Below are 19,635 nucleotides of genomic sequence, written 5' to 3'. Positions count from 1 at the left end.
GCAACGGGGTACAGGACAGACAGGAAACAATTAAACAGGGAGAGACATCTTGACAAAAGTAGACATAGAATGAAAATTTTAAAAGCAACAGGATACAGGAAAAATTTAAAAAGAGAGACAGAAAACAAGATAGAAGTACACCTAGAAACAAAATTTCAAAAATAAAATAATTATGAGAGTAAAAAATTGAAAAATAGGGACAGCTAACTAGAAAAAAGTAGACGGGGTGCAGAGCAGAGGGAGTCACTGAAAAAAAGAGACAGGTCGCTGCATAGAGGGAGACCTAGAAATGCCATTTTCACCAGCAATGCGGAAGAAGGCAGTGTGGGAAGAGTGAAATAATAGCAGGTGGGGAGCTGGAAAGGGGGAGGCATAGAAAGGAAATGTAGAAGGTGATGGTGTAGAGGGCAGTGCTAGCAGAAGGGCAAAAAGCTTTGGGGAGCCAAACAGCCTGAAAGGGAGACAGAGGCAGGTACAGGCAAGGAGGCAGGCAGAGGTCTGGAGAAGCACGGCAGAGAGAGGCCCGGAGGCACGCGAGGGATGCGCGACTCACCGCAGCTCCTGGCACCGCCGGGAGACCTTCAGCGCCCTGAGGCTCCTCTCTCGGCCTCTGCCCCGTCCTCCTCCACAGTGCCAGCTGCCTCGCCCGCCCAGGTGCCTCGATGCTCCTCTCCCACGAGGCTTCCCAGAGACACGGTGCCTCACATTTCCAGCCGATAGAGGCACCGAGCTCCCGGCACCGCGTGCTGGTGGTGCGCTCTGTCGGGGGCGGCTGGGAGGGATCCTTCCTCGCTGTGGGGACCGGCTGTTCCTTGCTGGAGGCAGCTGCCTGGGGAAGCCCCTTCATTTCACTCCTCAGCCAGCTCCCACAGGCAGGCATGCCTAGGCAGCCCCCTCCCCACATAGAGCCCCTCAGCACAGCAGGGCCAGCCCCATCCTCAGCCCTTTTTAAACCCTTGGCCCGGCCCCATCCTCACCTCATGGGTCCCACCTCTGCTGCCCCGGGCCGCAGCCTGAGCCCATGGGGAACAGGGGCCAATTACCCCAACCCTCACAAGCCAGACGCAGCCAGCTACCTGGCACCGGCATGGGCAAACACCACCACCAAGCTGGCGCTGCCGTGGGCAGATGCTGCCGCCAAGCTGGCAGAGGCCTGGCAGACTTTATTTTGCAGCCCAAAGCCGAGATTGGCCTCTAAACAAGAAAACATCCTTACAGGATGCCAGTCCAGTGGTGTCCATGATAGCTCTCACAGCCTCCCATGTCATAGACAGCTCCCCTGTCCAGGGCCATGTTTTGCATGTCCCAGGCCCTCCCCGCACCCACGTTGAAAATCAAACAGAACACATAAGGGCTCTGCTTCGTCACCTTGGTGTTGTGGTTTAACACCAGCTGGCAACTAATCTCCCCCCAGCCGCTCACTCACTCCCCCACAGTGGGATGGGGGAGAGAATCAGAAGAGTAAAAGTGAGAAAACTCGTGGGTTGAGATAAAGACAGTTTAATAGGTAAAGCGAGAACCACGCAAGCAAAGCAAAGCAAGGAATTCATTCACTACTTCCCATCGGCAGGCAAGTGTTCAGCCATCTCCAGGAAAGCAGGGCTCCATCACACGTAATGGTTACTTGGGAAGACAAACACCGTCACTCCGAACGTCCCCCCGCTTCCTTCTTCTTCCCCAGCTTTATATACTAAGCATGATGTCATATGGTATGGAATAGCCCTTTGGTCAGTTGGGGTCAGCTGTCCCAGCTGCGTCCCCTCCCAACTTCTTGTGCACCTGGCAGAGCATGAGAAGCTGAAAAGTCCTTAATTTAGCATAAGCACTACTTAGCAACAAGTAAAACATCCCTGTATTATCAACACTGTTTTCAGCACAAATCCAAAATATAGCCCCATACTGGCTTCTATGAAGAAAATTAACTCTATCTCAGCCAAACCAGGACACTCGGCCTCCAAAAGAAGCTTCCTTCCTCTGCTGATGGACGACACGGATATCCTCACGCTGTTCCTTGAATGCGGGCTGGCCTTGGGTGCCTGTACAGCCAAAGGAAGAGAAAATGATTATGCTCTTGTAACATGCTCCATCATCCTCTTGTTCTTCAAGAAATCAAAAGAAAGCTACCATCCCTATTGCTACATAACAGAAGTTTGCGCAGGAGACGGCTGAGCCCATCCCCAGAAATGGAAAACTCTGCTATGACCCTGCTTTGCCTTTGGGCAACAGCGCCCACCATCGGTGTGCCTCAAACAGGCGAGGTCCCATTCAGGCGGCGTCTGCCACAAACAGGCGAGGTCCCATTCGGGGATTATCCTCTTGGTTTTCAGGCCTACCAACACCCCATGTCATCCAAAGTGACAATGGCTTACATTTTGCCAACAAGGAAGTGCTAGAATGGGCAAAACTAGAAGCTCTTCAGTGGGTCTTCCATACCCCCTCCTATCAAATGGGCCTACTGGGAGCCCTCCAAGCCGAGCATTCTTTACAAAAACTAAACCTGATGAAAGAAAATATCCAATAGCATTACATGACCACCTGTCATGGTAAATTTACCACAAATTGGAACTGTACCTATGACCCTAACTAAACCTCGTGGCCACTTGCCTGGGAAGCTACTGACAGCAGCGGCGCAAAACACAGAATTAGTGCACGATGGATTTTTCCTTCTTTCTAATGGGGTAACCTGTCTGGAAAACCCCACCGAGACCAGTTTGGTTTACCCTTTTATCTTGCAGTCTCCTCCAAGATGAAAATAAGATATACATCGTCCTCCTGCCATTGAAGATTTCTATACTACTTGCTTCCCCACAAACACCCACCTGTCTCAACTTAATTGTCGATCCAGAGGCAACACCAAGCAGGCCACGGCCTGAGGCTCAACCGTCCTGCTTAGCCTAGACCTATTACTTAAACTGCAAGAAGAAGTCAAACCACCCACCGACACACAAAAATTACAGCTACTGCCAGATGACTCAAATATAGGCAGAGACCGGTAGGCCAAAAGAGGTACGGGTAGCAAATGACCGTGGCTGGTGTAACCACAGACTCTTCCTTTATGGACAAATAACTCCCAAATGACTCCACGAACTGCAGCATGGAGAACCCCTCGGGAGGCAGCATGCTCGCACAAGAGCGCCGACGTATATGGCGCAGGAGACCGGGCTGCCGGTAGCTGCTTGCATGCAGAACGCTACTATTAGATAACACTGCACTATAAAGTCTTAAGACAAAACTGCATAGGCGTTACAGGAGACCTGAGTGCAGACAGATACTGAATATGACAGGACAGACGCCCAGAGTCTAACGGAGACCCCTCAGACCCAAATGCTGGATGAGAGATGCTTCTTGCCAAAATACAAGCTCAATAACAAAAAGCCAAAGGTGATGCAGACCGGGCTATTAAAATCTCAGTGCAGAAGTATTCATTACTTCAGACGGCAGGATGGTTCTGCCAGGTCGGTCAAGCCAAGCACCGGGTTCTAATGCCAGCCCAGTGGTGTTCATGATAGCTCTCTCAGCCTCCCATGTCATAGACAGCTCCCCTGTCCGGGAACACGTTTTGCATATCCCAGGCCTTCCCCGCACCCATGCTGAAAATCAAACAGAACACATAAGGACTCTGCCTCATCACCTCGGCCTCCAAAAGAAGCTTCCTTCCTCTGTTGACGGTCGACACAGACATCCTCGTGCTGTTCCTTGAATGCGGGCTGGCCTTGGGTGCCTGTACTGCCAAGGGAAGAGAAAATGATTATGCTCTTGTAACGTGCTCCATCATCCTCTTGTTCTTCAAGAAATCAAAAGAAAGCTACCATCCCAATTGCTACGTAACAGAATTTTGTGCAGGAGATGGCTGAGCCCATCCCCAGAAATGGAAAACTCTGCTATGACCCTGCTTTGCCTTTTGGCAACAGCGCCTGCCGTCAGTGTGCCCCAAACAAGCGAGGTCCCCGTTCGGGCTGGTGTCCGGCTCAAATAGGTGAGGTCCTGTTCGGGCTGGCGTCCGCCACAAACAGGCGAGGTCCCCTGCAGGCGGGCATCCACCACAAACAGCCAAGGTCCCGTTCGGGCAGGCGTCCACCACAAACAGGCAAGGTCCCGTTTGAGGGGATCGGCTGCAGATTTAGGTAATGGCAAACAGGCCATTACACTGATGGCGTTATGGATTCTTCCAAAAGGACTGGGCAAGTTTTAAGACTAGATTTCTGTTACAAAAAGTAAATGCTAGGTTAATCAATGTCACAGTTACAATTTCCATTGTAATCATGCACTTTAACAACACTTTAACAACACATTATAAAAGAAAAACCTTGATACAATTCATCTACAGTCCCTGGTTAATTGGAGTCTCAGTTCTCCAGTTGGCATAGAGGTGAACTTGTCTTGGTCTGGCGCCTTCTTTACTCTAGTATAATGAATTCAAGTTGCGATCCCATTCACCTCTACCACTGTATAAGTTTTTAATAGCGCTGTATAAGATTCTTTCCACTTTTCTTTTAAGGGCTCCTCTTTCCAAGCTCGTACATAGACTGTGTCTCCTGGTTGGAATGGGTGTACTGGAGTGTCCAAGGGAATGGGAGTCCTCTGGTTTAGGTACCTATGCAGGGAGGATAAACTCTGTGAGAGAGAGATCAAATACTCTTTAATTACAGCCTGTCCCTTGATATGCATGTGGTCTCCCTTTGTGGTTAAATGATTGGTTGGATGTGGTTTCCCATACATGATCTCAAATGGACAAATACCTTCCCCAGCTCTGGGTGTAATTCATCATCTCATTAATGCTATGGCTAGAATATCTACCCATTTCATTTGGGTTTCCTGACACGCTTTAGAAATCTGTCTTTTTAGGGTTTGATTCATTCTTTCTACTTTGCCGCTGGGACTGTGGCCTCCAAGGAGTATGCAAATCCCATTTAACGTTTAGAAATCTAGAAACTCCCTGCACTATTTCTGCAATAAAGTGGGGTCCATTATCGGAAGATATACCTCCTGGAACACCGAATCTAGGGATAATTTCTTTCAATAACATTTTAATCACATCCCTAGCCTTGTTAGTATGACAGGGGGAAGCTTCAGGCCAACCAGAAAAGGTGTCTACCATTACCACTAAATATTTATACAGATTACACCTTGGAAGTTCCATAAAATCTATTTGCCAACATTCCCCAGGAGTTATTCCTTGTTTTATGACTCCTCCCATGATTTTCTTTCTTTCTTTCTTTCTTCTTCTTCAGCTTTGATCAAAGAATCTCAGAAATTGACGTTAGGCCAACCGATTACTGTATTTGTACCTCATGCTGTGTCTTCTTTCCTTGAAAATAAAGGGCATTAGCGGATCTTCCCACGCAGGTTAGCTAAATATCAAGCTGCGCTGCTGGAACAAGATGATGTTGTAATCTCCCTGACCTCTGCTCTCAATCCTGCTACCCTGCTCCCGATTTCTGAATTCAGTGAATTGCATCATGACTGCTTAACCACCGTCGAACAAGTGTATTCTAGTGGGCCTGATCTGCAACACGAACCCCTGCCGAATGCAGAACTGGAGTTATTTACTGATGGGAGCAGCTTTATGTTGGAAGGAAGACAGAAAGCTGGATATGCAGTGGTAACACATTCTCAGGCCTTAGAAGCTAAATCTGTGCCTAGTAATACATCTGCTCAAAAGGCAGAATTGGTTGCACTAACACGAACTTTAGAGCTTAGTCAGGGAAAACAAGTCAATATTTACACAGATTCTAAGTATGCATTCGGAGTAGTGCATGCACACGGGACAATTTGGAAAGAAAGAGGACTATTAAGTTCACACGGGATTCCGATCAAATATGGAACAGAAATAATGAAGCTCTTACAGGCAGTCCTTCAACCAAAGGAGGTTGCTGTAATGCATCGTAAAGCACATCAGAAGGGAAACAATGAAATCACGAAGGGAAATCGAAAAGCAGACCCGTTAACAAAAAAAGCAGCATTACAGAAATCAAAATTTGAAGGAGCTTTAATTCCAGTACCCCTTTGGAATTATCGCCCCCACAATGTACTGAGAAGGAAAAATCAATTGGTTGTTCCAAAAATGATCAGGGTTGGTGGGTGGCACCACTGAAGCAATTATTAATTTCTGAAAAGATGATGGAAACTCTACTTGAGAAACTGCAACAAGAAGCACACTCAGGAGCAGATGCATTAGTACTAATTGCCAAAAGACACATCATTGGGCCAAGAATGCAAAGCCTAGCGGATATAATAGTCAAAAAGCGTGCTACCTGTAGCGCCAATAACCCAAAAATTTTATATTCCTTTACCAATTCCCAAGAAATAAAGACAGCAAACGGAATAAAAGCAGACAGAAAATTTTAAAAGCAACAGGGATTAAAGAAAAAATTAAAAAGTAGCAACAGCGAACTAGAACAGAAACATAGAAAGATAGCTTTAAAAGCAAAGGAATTAAGAATAGAGAGGAAAAAAAAAAATACAGTCAGCAAGCTAAATAAATGAAGACACTGAAACACAATTTTTAAAGTGATGAAGTAGAGGACAGGCAGGAATAAATAAAAAACACAGACAGGGAACTGGATAAATGGAGACATAAAGAGGGTACCGACCATACAGCTAAGAAGTTAAATATCAGGAGAGGGAGCCGGATAGACAGCCCCAAAAAAGGACACTGGAAGAGGGACAGGGTGCAGAGCAGAGGGAGTCACTGAAAAAAGAGACAGGTCGCTGCATAGAGGGAGACCTAGAAATGCCATTTTCACCAGCAATGCGGAAGAAGGCAGTGTGGGAAGAGTGAAATAATAGCAGGTGGGGAGCTGGAAAGGGGGAGGCATAGAAAGGCAATGTAGAAGGTGATGGTGTAGAGGGCAGTGCTAGCAGAAGGGCAAAAAGCTTTGGGGAGCCAAACAGCCTGAAAGGGAGACAGAGGCAGGTACAGCCAAGGGGGCAGGCAGAGGTCTGGAGAAGCACGGCAGAGAGGGGCCCGGACGCATGCGAGGGATGCGCGACTCACCGCAGCTCCTGGCACCGCCGGGAGACCTTCAGCGCCCTGAGGCTCCTCTCTCGGCCTCTGCCCCGTCCTCCTCCACAGTGCCAGCTGCCTCGCCCGCCCAGGTGCCTCGATGCTCCTCTCCCACGAGGCTTCCCAGAGACACGGTGCCTCACATTTCCAGCCGATAGAGGCACCGAGCTCCCGGCACCGCGTGCTGGTGGTGCGCTCTGTCGGGGATGGCTGGGAGGGATCCTTCCTCGCTGTGGGGACCGGCTGTTCCTTGCTGGAGGCAGCTGCCTGGAGAAACCCCTTCATTTCACAGACTCCCAAAACCTCTCAAAGAGGCCCAAAGTCCCTCAGGGAGCCCCCAAAATCTGCTCACAGACCCCAAAAACATCCTCAGGGATGCCCAAGCCCCCTCGTGAACCCCCAAACCCCCCTGGTCCACGCCTCCCGAGCTCCTCCGGGCTCAGCCCCTCCTGCAGCACCTGCATGGTCCATCGGAAATATCCAGCAGCATCGGGCTCCAGCTGTAGCCCCGGCTCGGCCTCACTCCAGGACCCTGCAAAACCCCTACAGCAGAGGAAACACGCCACTTCCTGGATACCACACATGGGAGAGCTGAAATGCCAGGCTGACCCCCACGGGCCACCATACGCAGCTTTGCAACGCAGTTGGCCCCAACCGGCCGCCACAGCCGGCTCCACTACGCATCTCAGAATGCACCGTGGCTTTTGCCAGGCTTGGCCGAAGCTCACAAGGGGCCCTGCTGCCTTCCAGAGCGCCCTGGGGCTTTTGCCGGGCTTTGCCGAAGCCCACAAGGTGCCCCACTTCTCTCCAGAGTGGCCCAGGGCTTTTGCCAGGCTTTGCCAGCATCTTTTAAGTGGCCCTGCTTCTCTCCAGAGTACCCCGGGGCTTTTGCCAGGCTTTGCCAAAGCCCACAAAGACCCTTGTGCCTTCCAGGTGCTTAGACTTGGATGAGCAACTTCCTTATGTCAACAAGGAAGCAAGTTACACCTCCAGCCCAACGCACTGTCCACAGGGTACCAGTAACAGCAAGATCCCAAACCCTCAGGGTTGAGAAAACTTTCCAGCTTTGGAGAAATTCAGTTTCACAGGGAAGGCTTTGGGGGGGTCTCACAGACAAAGCTTAGGGATTCCCTGCCCCTCCAGACAGGGATTCATTCCTGGGAGCATGAACATGAGTTCGTCTGAGGTTCGTATGGAGGACTAAATGTAAGATTTCATGCAAGGCCCCTCTTCGGTATAGCTTTTAAGGGGATCCCAGGCATCCTCTTTGGAGGGAATTCAGAATATTCCAGGGGCAGAAAGCAAAGTCTTCCCGATTCTGCCAAAAGATAGGAAATGTGTTACAATTAACAGCAGATAATCTGCTTTTTAAGCAAGATGTATGTTTGCATATATCATCCATGTATAGCCATCTAACAAAATCCACCAAAAAGAGGACCCTTACGAGGAAGAAGATTCTGCAACATAAACACGATAGGTCTTACTCAGGTTAATTTTAGTATTTGTGTCCTACAGGAAATGGCAATAATTCACTTCACTGCTTGCACAGATGTTATGCATGTTCCTCATTCTTCCTCACCCTCCTATGCATGATTGGTTGTTTGCTTTTTCTGCAGATATCCCCAAATGAGAACTTCTTTTCTTCTTCCAGGTAGAACAGGAATCCTCACACTTCCTCACCTCCTGAGCAGAGCACATGAGAGCAACCTTCTCCCTGGAGAGGTAAGTGGGGAGCTGAAGGAGTAGGACTTGGGAAGAAGTATGGAACTGAAGGAACCTTTGGAAAAGACAAAAAGGAGCTGCAGGAACTTCTGAAAAAGAAACCAAGGGAGACCAAATATGCACCCAAGAGAGATCAGAACATGCCACCAGCAGGGACTGTTTTCGGGTGTTCTTATTAATGAGGAATGGATATGGGTCATCTGAGGCTGCATGAAGGGCATGGTCACATGGCATTTCACTAGCACAGTCCCTTCCCCCACACCAGGCTTTCTGTTTCCATCATGGGGATTCACAGTGGGTAACTTGAGCTATGCACTCTCATGAGCTTTAGGTAAGAAAGCTTTGGGTCCTTCTCACACAGGTGAGGTGATCAACAGAGCTCATCCCACATAAGCAACTACGAACTCTGCATGCCTGAACTCAGGGTGTCACAAGACTCACCTGTTCACCTGCCCAAACATGGGATGCCCTGGGGTACCCGAATCAGGAGGTTGAGCATGAGGGCTGTGACACAGAAGGTGTGAGGAGGAGACAACACAGAAGCAGGAAGAGACCGTGTCTGGTAATGCCAAGGATCCTGCTCCTGAGCTCTTATAGACTCATGTTTAGGGGAGAGGAAACCCAACCCTTCCTAGTGTTACAGCAGCTAAACTAGAATCACAGTCATATTGCTGCCTCTGTCCTAACAAGAAAATGCACGTACTTCATTCTGCATTTGTTGAAGGGTACAAGTGATCTCTGCAGAATCTGTCTGTTCTCCCCTCACTCCTACCAAATTTTACTTTGGGTGTGTGTGCACCCATGCTCACTGTCCACATATTTTCTTTCTCAGAACAATCTCCTTCTAGACTTTCAGGACCCTCCTGGATGTCATGGACATGACACCTATGTCATGATGAACATGGGTGCAGAACTTCTAGCACCACCACCAGGGTCTGGTCTTCCAAACAGGCTGAACTCCAGCATTTGCACAGACACCACAAGAAGAAAAAGAAACAAGCCAAGCTCACCAGCTACTGTGATAGAGATGGATTGGTTGTTTTCCACTGGAGACTAGAAATCCTGTCAATGGGAGCGTATCCTGTGTTGACAAGCGTGCAGTGCAGCATGCTGGTACTGTAAAAGGTTCAGGAGGGGAGTGTTGGGCTACCCAAATGAGAACATATTTCTCTGCTACTGCTGAATTGAAATCATGTCATGTCCCGGTTCTGGGATGAGGCTTGAGCATTGAAGGTAACCTTCTCTCCAGGGAGGTATACAAGAGGCTGGGAGGGCAGAGAAATGGATGAAGACCTGGGTCCCTGTGGACACATGTATGAGCACAGGCAGTCACTGACAAACATGACAACTGAGGGCAGGAGCTGATGAGGAGACTCCAAGGAAGAAAGATGCATCAACTTGGTCAAATTATTTTTTGCACCGCACCTCAAAACCCAGAGAAACCCACTCCTCCATAGACAAGGGCTGGGAGAACAGCTGGTGGCCGCTGAAGCTCATGCAGCTGGGAAGAAGCAGAATTGTGGGGTCACATGGCCCAATAATGGAGTCGAGCTTCCCGCTATCTTGGATTTGAAGGAGGCAACCAGGCAGATGCTGCTGCCTAGGTCAGCCCTGTTTTAAGTTGCATCCCTTGACATATTCCAGACGTGGAAGAGATTCACCTAACCATAGACCAGGAAGGGAAGAAAGTGTTCCTAGGACATTATTTTTCTCATCCTAATGTGGATATCTGAAAGGGATTCTATGAACTATCCTTCAGAAGGACCTTCCCCCACCCCCCCCCACCAATGGCAAATGGTACCCAGATGACTGAGGTGGCAACTGAGGAAAGAAGTCCCCTTCTAGTGAGCTCTCTAGTGCTGAATAACACTAGAAGCTCAAAGGAAACAAATCAGCAGTTCCTACCATTACCCAGATCTGAATGGACCTGGCTGATCCAAGGATACGTTCTATGTTTATTCACAAGCTTCACTGGTACAAGCAGCATGCCTGGCTCTCCAGAGCCGAGCGTACATCAGACATCTTCCACAAGCCACACAGGAACTTCTCTCTGAAGAGTATATGAAGCATCCAGGTTGAGCACCCTTCCTCCAACCTTCAGCACTTCTCCACTATAACGAACAGCTGCAGCAGCCTGGAAAAGCCCTCCAAGCAGCCCCCACTGAAACCCATTCACGTACCAATCACAGCTGTGCTCACCGGCAGCTCCCCTCTTTTCTTTCTAACTACTGATAGCAATGAGATCTCATAGGAAGTTACATACTAATAACTTAGAACATCTGCGAAAGAAAAAGAAGAGTCAATTTGCTACTTAAGAAGATGAACCCCCACGGGGATGTGGAGGTGGTTGCCAGCAAACATGCATCTTCTAAGTAAAAACATGAAAAATAAGAGCATTTGCAAAGAATTTCTATATGGTGGAAATTCAGAATGTAGACCTACATTTATTGCCACATATTTGAAGAAAAAAAACCTGACCACATTTATCATAGGAAATACCAACAGAAGGCTCTAAACCACTGCCTAACCACCCGATTTCTACTGGAAAGCACACTACTTTTCTTAAGAAGGTATCAAAGATGGGACCCATGAGCAGTATTGGGGGAACAAGTGGGGTTAAAACACCTAGCTATTCAGGAGATACCAAAAGGAATGAGGGAAGGGGAATATAATGAAAGAGAGATGCCTTAGAAGGGAGCTCACGACTGTTATGTGCATCAGCTGTAGAGAGGGTGTCAGGAAAAGTCATTATCTTCCCTCTAAAGCCCTCGGGGGTGTTGTAAATGTAACAGATTGGGACTTATAAAGGAACATGCATTAAAAGAAAAGAGACACCTGCCTGGAGATCATCTCTGCCGGGACTCGAACCCGGAACCTCTGGATTAGAAGTCCAGCGCGCTCGTCCATTGCGCCACAGAGACCTCACCATGAGTGCAGCATCGGCACCAGAACTGAAAAATCCCGCAACTCTTGCATCACTGGAGGGGTCTCAACACCCCACTCTCACAGCATGGCACTGAGGCAGTGTGAAAACCCAGTGCCCAGATCAATCTCCCTTGCAAATCAACATGTCTAGGCATCCCCTTCTTCCACAGGGACGGGCAATAATTCTGGGTATGATCTATATCTCACTCAGCAGCAGGGATGCAGCAAAAACCTGGATGCAGGCTTGTATCTGCGTCTCTGGCAACCTTTCCGCAGCATCTCTAGCTCGACTGAGGGCAGAGCTAAATCCTGGAGTAGAGTTAATTGCTGCATCTCCCTCAGCATCATCACAGAATCCTCATTGCAGAAGCCAAGAGAGATAAACATGAAAGAGGATTTTAGCTTACAACACTGAACACTGACAATGATGAAGAAAGCTGTTTGTCATGATGAAAAATTCAGAGACCTGTGGTTTGAGCAGAGAAATAAAAGAAAAAGCAGCTATCATGGTTTTATTTTAAGCAAGCTGTCAATCAAGGGTTTAATGTTTCTCCAGGTACATCTTCCATTGGAAAAAAAAAATTAAGACGCCATCAAAACAACAGGAAATAGCCTTTTACATCCCCCGAACTATTGAACAATTGATCAAACTCTGTGCCATGATTCCTTGCTGTGAACAAACACATTTTGCATTTCTAAACTGCATGAATTTTAAAATATTGTTTACTCCCAAACATGGTCTTAATTAGGGAGAAATGTGAAAGGCTAACTGCAATATGACTTGCTCAGAAGAATGAACACTACCTGAGACTATGAGCTTTTCCCTCAGGGTCAATGTGACCTGAAGACCCAACCTAAGCCAACTCTTACCGGCTGAGAACACCCCATACCAATGATAAAACAACAGAAGATTTACCCTTCAACGGAACCAGGCATATAACCACAGCCAGAACTGCAACCGACCAGAATCTAGGATAAACCCCACCACCAGCTGCACGGGACATCGGTTTAGACAAATGAAGATCATCACACCACTGACCATACATGGGTACCACCTACACAGGACAAGCACATACTGATCCTGCATGGGACAAGTACATACCAGCTATGCGAGCAACGGTAACCAATTAGCCCACCCCTTAACATGAAAAATGTGGTTGGTCTATACAACTGTATTGTCACAGATACAATCCCTGCTTTCCTTTGTATCTGTGTCCTCCGTGCATTAAGGCTGAGGCTCCACTATGCACATAGCTAAAAATATAAAAGAATAAATTCTATGCTAAGCATCCTTGCCTCCCTCCTCAGCTGGTGAAGAACTGACTTCTACACAAATTGGGCTGTGAAGTCACATGGTGCTAACGAGAAGAGGCACAGCACTAACAGCCTCAGCACATCTAATGTGTAACCAAAGAATTTGTGTTTCCTTTTACTGATGCTCTGGGGCTTTGGAAAGGTTTAAGGTTGTCTTGACAAGTAAAATCCAGATAGAAGTGGTGGGAAAGAAGGCAGGGGTTTAACTTCTATCACACAAAACCCTTCCTGCTGCAAGAGATACCCAGTAAATCGATAATCCTTGAAATAAATTACTCCATGAACCAACTGTAGTGCCAGTGTAGGGCTGTAATCCCACCAGTACCTTGAGAAAACTCAAAGTCTAGAAAACACCTATCTGCAGGGTGAACAAAGCCTGTGCTTAAAAAAATGTCGTATAATAACTCTTAGACAAAGTTATAAAGCACCAGTATAGAACAGAAAGGAAGAAAAAAAAAAATCTCACACAGCCTGTGGCTGCACTATGTGCATTCCTCATGGGAGGAGACGACATCAACTCTTTTAATATGATTTTGGGAGGCTGCACCCCAAAAGCAGTGCCTGTTTCACAGTCATTAACAGTTTTGTCAGCAAGCAGAAAACCTGGAGATGAAGTATTAAATTGCACAAACCTCAGAAGAATGACTGTGGCTTTATGGGCAGTTGCAGGACAGATGGGTTCCGAAAGAACCCCCATTCCTCCCGATTGGAGCTGGACTGGGACTTGTTGCAGCTCTGCAACCCTTCCCTTCTGAGTGCCTATGCTCTCATATGTCTTCGGGTAACACATAGCCCAGCAGCATGCATGCCCAAATTTTTACCAGCCAACCAGCATTCAACATCTGGAGGAAAGCCTGCTCCAATCAGCCCTAACTGCACCAGAAACAGGAAAGGTCCAGGAGTTTGAGCAGGTCCTGGTGAAAATGACACATTTCCAACAGAGAAGTATGGCGAGAACCACCCGCTGCAGGGAAACAGACGTGCCACAGGCTGCACCCCCCAAGAGCACCCCCTGATCAGCAGCACTGCTAGGAGCATCACCAGAGCCCTCCCGCCTTCTCCCCATCCTCATCCCAACACACGCCCGTGCTGGCACAAGGACATGGCCACAGGCCACACGGTACCAAATGCTCCCCACTGAATGCTAGAAAGCAATGTGCAACTTTCAAATCCTCAGGCCACCTGCCAGGCATCTTTGTACCTTCAATAATTTTGCCAGTCTTCCCCAAGGTACTGACTGTCCCTCTGTTATCTCCATATTTGACATACTTGGAAAGCAGAGACTGGAGTGAGCAGCATAGATGCAGGCAGGTTATTTTTGGTGCTGGGGGATGCCAATACACCCATTTTTGTAGGAAGAGATTACAATGAAATTCAGTTAGCTGGGCAGCATGTTTTGAGACAAGAGCAACATCCCTTTTTAGATACAGAGAGGGAGGTGTTTATAATGTGAATGTCCCCAGCACATAGAAGTGTGATGGGAGTGAAAAAGCTGCAGAGGGTCCAAGCAAGGTGCAGATTAGCCCCCAGCTCATCCCCGATTGCTTTCCAGCATCAAATCATTTGCTACAGATGGGAAGAACACGAGCCATGAGCAAGGATGCAGTGGACCAGGGTGAACCAAGATAATTTACTACCTTATAAACAGCTGGGAAAGGCCTTTTGCAAGACAAAGATTTAAGCACTAAGATGGCTGCTGAAGCATGTCTTAACTGAGCAGTAAGATACCACCTCATGTCAAGTTGCTCTAGAGCAGCATCATCAGCGCTGAGATTCAAAAATCTCTTTGCACACCTAAATAAACAGCAATAGAAAATCCGTATCAGAGCTGGGACTGTTTTGTAGTATCCATGGCTCAAGGTTTTATATCATACACAACTACCCTATTACCTAATAAAACCTTCTCCAAGATTCACCAAAGAGCCAGTCCCACCAAGCTAAGGACAAAGCTCTAGAAGCTGCACGCTTGCAGGCCACGAAGCCTATTAACCCGTGTATCCACAATGGGGAAGGGTTTTCCCCAAATCCTTACAATTTGCAAGGTATATTCTTGTCTTTTTCCTAAACTTGTAATCCCTTCTTCATTGCTTTTTTTCTTCTTTTGCCAGCCATGTCAGAAACACCCAAAACGCAGCCAGGTACCTTGCACTTGATTTAACCACCACATCACATGTGTCTTCAAACCCTCCAGTGCCTTTCTGAGCCTCGCTTTGTCTGCAGGACTGTGACTGGGCTCATCTAAAAGATGTTCATCAGTGACTCCTGCATTTTGCTCCGCCGATAATTAACATGTCATCGTGAGACACAGAGCCAGTTTCAGAAGCTTTTGCCTTCGGTGCCATGGGCTGGCATTTGTGGCTGTACTGAAGCTTGCTGGGCAAGGGCACAACTCAGCAAGTGGCTGATTTTCTACAAGCTTACAGTTAAATTACAGCAGATGCTCTTTTAAAAAGCAGCTCAGCTGTCATCTTGCTATCTAAGATATATACACACAACCATTTGATTTGCATTTTGCTGAAGTTAATCCCCACAGGAGTTATTTTTGCATCCCAGATAAGATAGATGAAGCAAGAGGGCATGACTAGCTCCTGTCAGGAGGCTGAAGCAATAACCACCAGGGTAAAAAGAGGAGAGAGGGGAGCTGACATTTCTGGGGAGCAGGTTGGATCCCATCCACAAAGTGGAAAATTAAAACTGACACTGGCCCATATGAGAGCCCAAGCAAAGATACCTATGGCCTGTACTTGTAATTGCTGTTGTGAAAATCATTGCAGGACTGAAAGACTGATGCCACACAGAGAAAGTAGAGCATAAATACAGACTAAAAGATGCCAAGGCAGTGACAGAAAAGGAAGGTCCTAGTAGAAACCCCAAATCTAACACCTTTTGCCTACAGAGCACCAATTTAAAAGTTGTGGACCAGGGCATCCCCCTTTAGCCTGTTTTTCGGATGCAGCAGAGCGAGTTGGCGGAGACCAGACACTGGAAATTAGGAGGATTACCTGGGTCTCCTTTGTCATGTCACCACCCACAGCAGCATACCCCCGATGGGGATCTCAAGTGAGCAGTCAGCAGCAAGCAGCCAGGGGATGCTTGGAACAGCAGCATGGGTGGATTTACCCAATAGGTTGAGAACATGTCCTCAGCTGGGACCCTCAAAATGGCTGCAGGAGGGAGGAACACCCCAGACCAGGTGTCCAAGACAGACCATGTTCCCAGCTCAGGGCAGCGCAGAGGAAACACTGTCCTCTATCTGGCACACCCTGAAGGGCTGAGCTCCAGCCTGGCAGCACCTGGGGTGGCCAAGGTCAGCTTTGCTGCCATCTTAGCAGGGGCTGGAGACCATGCGTAAGCCCCCCGGTCATCCACACCACCAGCTCCTCAGGGACAACTAATGACAATAAGATCTGGTTGGTACCCCATCCCTACTGGCTCGACATAACTGTGGAACACCTAATTTTGGCTCTCATTTGGGCCCTAGGAATGAAGCCAATGCTGTACTCAGAAGTGAAGCCACCTGCAAAGCAGCAAACACTCTGTGCAGAGCTCAACAGCCATTGGAGACATTACCCCACATCAGCAGATGGAGATCAAGTCAGGAACTGAGCAAAAACAACTTTTCTCCCAACTGTGCAGTTGGTGGTAAGACAGCCTTACAAACAGAGAAGATGGGACCTTCCAGACCCCAAGCCTGGAAACCTCTACCACAAAAAAACAAGGATATACAAGTCTATAGCAACAATACTTTGATTTGAAGCATCCAGAAGACAAAACCAGTCCATCTTTCTTTATTCTTCACAGAAAACTGGTATTAGCAACCTGTGCATGCTACCAGCATCATAAGACCCAAAAAGCTTTTATGTGTGATGGAGTTTGATGTCTCCGGCAGGACAGAGCCATTGACGATGCATATATTCAGGGCAGTTTTTAGGGTCAAGGGACTGAAATGTCTCCTTTCTTCCAAGGAATGCTGATCCACCTAATTCTAACAAAGTATCCTGTTAATTTCACTAAAAAAAAAAAAAATAGTATTTTACCCCTAAAATGACTTATTTAGCTGCAAACTGCCATCCTCCCCCAGTGCTATGCTTCATGTATTGCAGTGAAGGCACAGTGCCTCAGTTTACCGTGGCTACCTGGCTGTGTTGGGACAACATGGGCACAACCTGCCCGATTTCTCCACGTGCAACTGATCACTCCCAGAGCAGGGCATGGCAGTGACGCCCACCCAGCACCTCCCAGCACCAGAGCAGGAAGCTCTGTGCCGGCTGCTTGCCCAAGTTCTGCCAAGTCCCTTCCACCCCCAGGCTCCTTCTAATCTCAATGTTTCACATCTTGTGTCTTTTCTAAAAAAAAAAAAAAAAAAAAAAAAACCACCAAAAACAAACAAACAAAAAAACCCCACAACACCTCACAGGATTTGTCTGGTAACCCAAATCCTGTCTATCACTTACGCTTGTCACTCAGCCTGACGCATTCACCTCTGTGCCACCTCTGCAGGAATTGCAACCACCTCTGCTGCTCCCAGGTCTTCCTTTTAGCTCTCTTTTCCTTCCAGCAACTTGGTATTTTCTTGCTGCCTGTGTCCCCTCCACACCTGCCTGGGACGCTGTTTCAGCCAGCTCAGGTGTCTCCTGAATCAGGCCCAGCCATGCTTTTCCTGACATATCGGTGCAGGCCTCACTCGCTCCGGAAGGCAAAGGCTTCCCCGCTAGCAGGGCAGCCTGTGGCCGGGCGAGGGGTCTGTCCTGGCGCTTTTCCTGCGCCTCAGGCCATGCACAAAGCCCCGGGCTTTGCTGCGGTGGCTGGCGTCGCACACCCCTGGCTCCGGCCCTTCCCGCGTCTCCGGCCCCGTCCTCTCCCCTCTCGCTCCAACTTTCCCCAGCTCTGTCTCCTCGCTTCTCGGCTGGGTTCGCCTGCGCCTCTTCTCCTTGGATTCCTCCCTCTTTTCCGGCGCTTCGCCCTTCCCCTGCACTTCCCACCCACCCCCTCCCCGCGCTCCCTTTGTCCCCTCTCGGACTGCCCTTTCCGCCCAGGGCGGCCGGAGTTTCCATGGGGATGGAGGCGGCGGCTGGGGCTTTCCCGGCGGGGAAGAGCACGAAGGGAAGGGGAGGACGGAGGGGAAGGGCTGAGGACGCAGGGTCGCAGTCCCTGGACGCAGGCCCAGGGGACAATGCACCCCCTTCCCGCGGCTGCCGGCCAGGGTCTCGGCACGCAGGCAGCCCGTCGAAGGCAGTTTTACTCACTGGGACCTGTTTGTTGGGGTTTGGGTTTGTTTTTTTATTTTTGCCCCTCCACTGGAAGGAAAAAATAACAAAGACAAAATAAGCAAAATACGATGTGGAAGGTCCTCGTCCCTGGCATGGCTGCGGGGGCTGCACCTGCAGGCAGAGGCACAGAGGAGAGGAGCCCCTGGCTGCCACGATGGAAGCAGCAGAGCTGTTCTACAGCTTTCAGTAAAACCAGCGACTGTCTCTGCCTAACGTGGTTTGCCGTGCAGATGCACAACAGACAGGTGGAATAAATGCTGGGGTGTAACAAGAAGCAAAATGCGTAAGCGACACCCTCCGTTACGGCCATGAGCTGGGATTTTGCTTTAATTTATGGTTCTTGCATTATTCTCTTTTTATTCCTGAGGAATAAAAGAATAAAAATTAAGAGGTATCTAACACAAAGGGACAGTAAAAGGGGGGGTCTCTAAGGAGGTTTAGTCAGACAGTAGGACTACAGTACCTCTGCAGATCCAATTCGCAGCTGTCACCTGTGGCATCGCTGAGCTCTACCTAAGCAGAAAGGACTGAGTGGCCACATGTGGTCTTCACAGCCCTTATCCCTTGTAGCATTACAGCTCTCTCAAACCTGTCTGCAAACAGTTCCTCTGCCTCTACAGCTGGGACTCTGGGAGTCCTGCCCTTCTTCCTCCTCACAGAAAAGTTCCTTTACTTTAGAGGCCTACATGGAAATTAAATATATATACGTACCTCTATCCAGGTAGAACAAGATAGTTACAGAAAAAGCTTCAATTTCCAATAGAAATGAGAAAGAGAAAAATTTTAAATTAGCCAGAAAGGTGCAGCTATTTCTGCTCTGCATAATGCACTTACACCAGAGGATGGTGAAGATGAAGAAACGCATTTATTTTTTTTTCCACCCAGTGGAAGCAAAGAGGGTGTCAAAGATGCTCCTAAGGCCAAACAGCTTTTTGCCAGCACATCCAGATCAATCAGATCCAAGAGATAATAAATAACTGGCCAACAGAACATCAAGAGGATTCAAGTTTCACTAATTCCTGGGACATTGAAAGGCAAAGAGGAAAACTGATATGAAGCCAATATTTCTGGAGACTTAATAGGATTCTCAGTCACAAGCCTGTCCATATCACACCTCTCACATGCAAATTAACTATATTATCTCTAACTGGGGATAATTTTTATCAGGTTGTGAGTTTGTTTATAAAGGTGATTAACTGCAGATTTTTTTCCCTCCTCTCTCTCTCTGTCTTACAGCCTGCTTATGTCAGCTGCATTTCGTCCTTGCCTATAACAGCCTTGTTCTCTACCCCATTCCTTTAGCTCTCTGCTCGCATGCACACACTCCTCGCAGGGAGGCACTGATATGGGAGGGGAATCTGGATCACACCCTGCAAAGGCCGCATGTCTGTAACAAGC

At 48.2% G+C, this 19,635-nt stretch overlaps 1 long non-coding RNA gene and 1 other non-coding gene across 5 annotated transcripts; both read right to left on the bottom strand.

The window, feature by feature from the left end:
• Positions 1-1,502: 1,502 nt before the first annotated feature.
• LOC140644258 (uncharacterized) lies at positions 1,503-17,929 on the bottom strand. 4 transcript variants are annotated; one of them, XR_012039763.1, is made up of 5 exons: positions 17,422-17,929; positions 6,998-7,273; positions 4,307-4,594; positions 3,632-3,726; positions 1,503-2,036 (listed from the first exon to the last, which is right to left on the bottom strand). It is a non-coding gene; the product is annotated as an uncharacterized lncRNA (long non-coding RNA). The 4 variants fall into 4 exon arrangements; XR_012039764.1 differs by having other exon boundaries at positions 4,438-4,594; XR_012039765.1 differs by having other exon boundaries at positions 6,998-7,269.
• On the bottom strand, positions 11,576-11,649 carry TRNAR-UCU (transfer RNA arginine (anticodon UCU)). The gene has a single exon. It is a non-coding gene; the product is annotated as a tRNA-Arg (tRNA).
• Positions 17,930-19,635: the final 1,706 nt, after the last annotated feature.

This window comes from Ciconia boyciana, chromosome 26, assembly GCF_034638445.1.
Source record: "Ciconia boyciana chromosome 26, ASM3463844v1, whole genome shotgun sequence".
Classification (NCBI taxonomy): domain Eukaryota; kingdom Metazoa; phylum Chordata; class Aves; order Ciconiiformes; family Ciconiidae; genus Ciconia; species Ciconia boyciana.
Note: the sequence above shows the minus strand (reverse complement) of the source record. Positions and strands in the feature narration are given on the sequence as shown.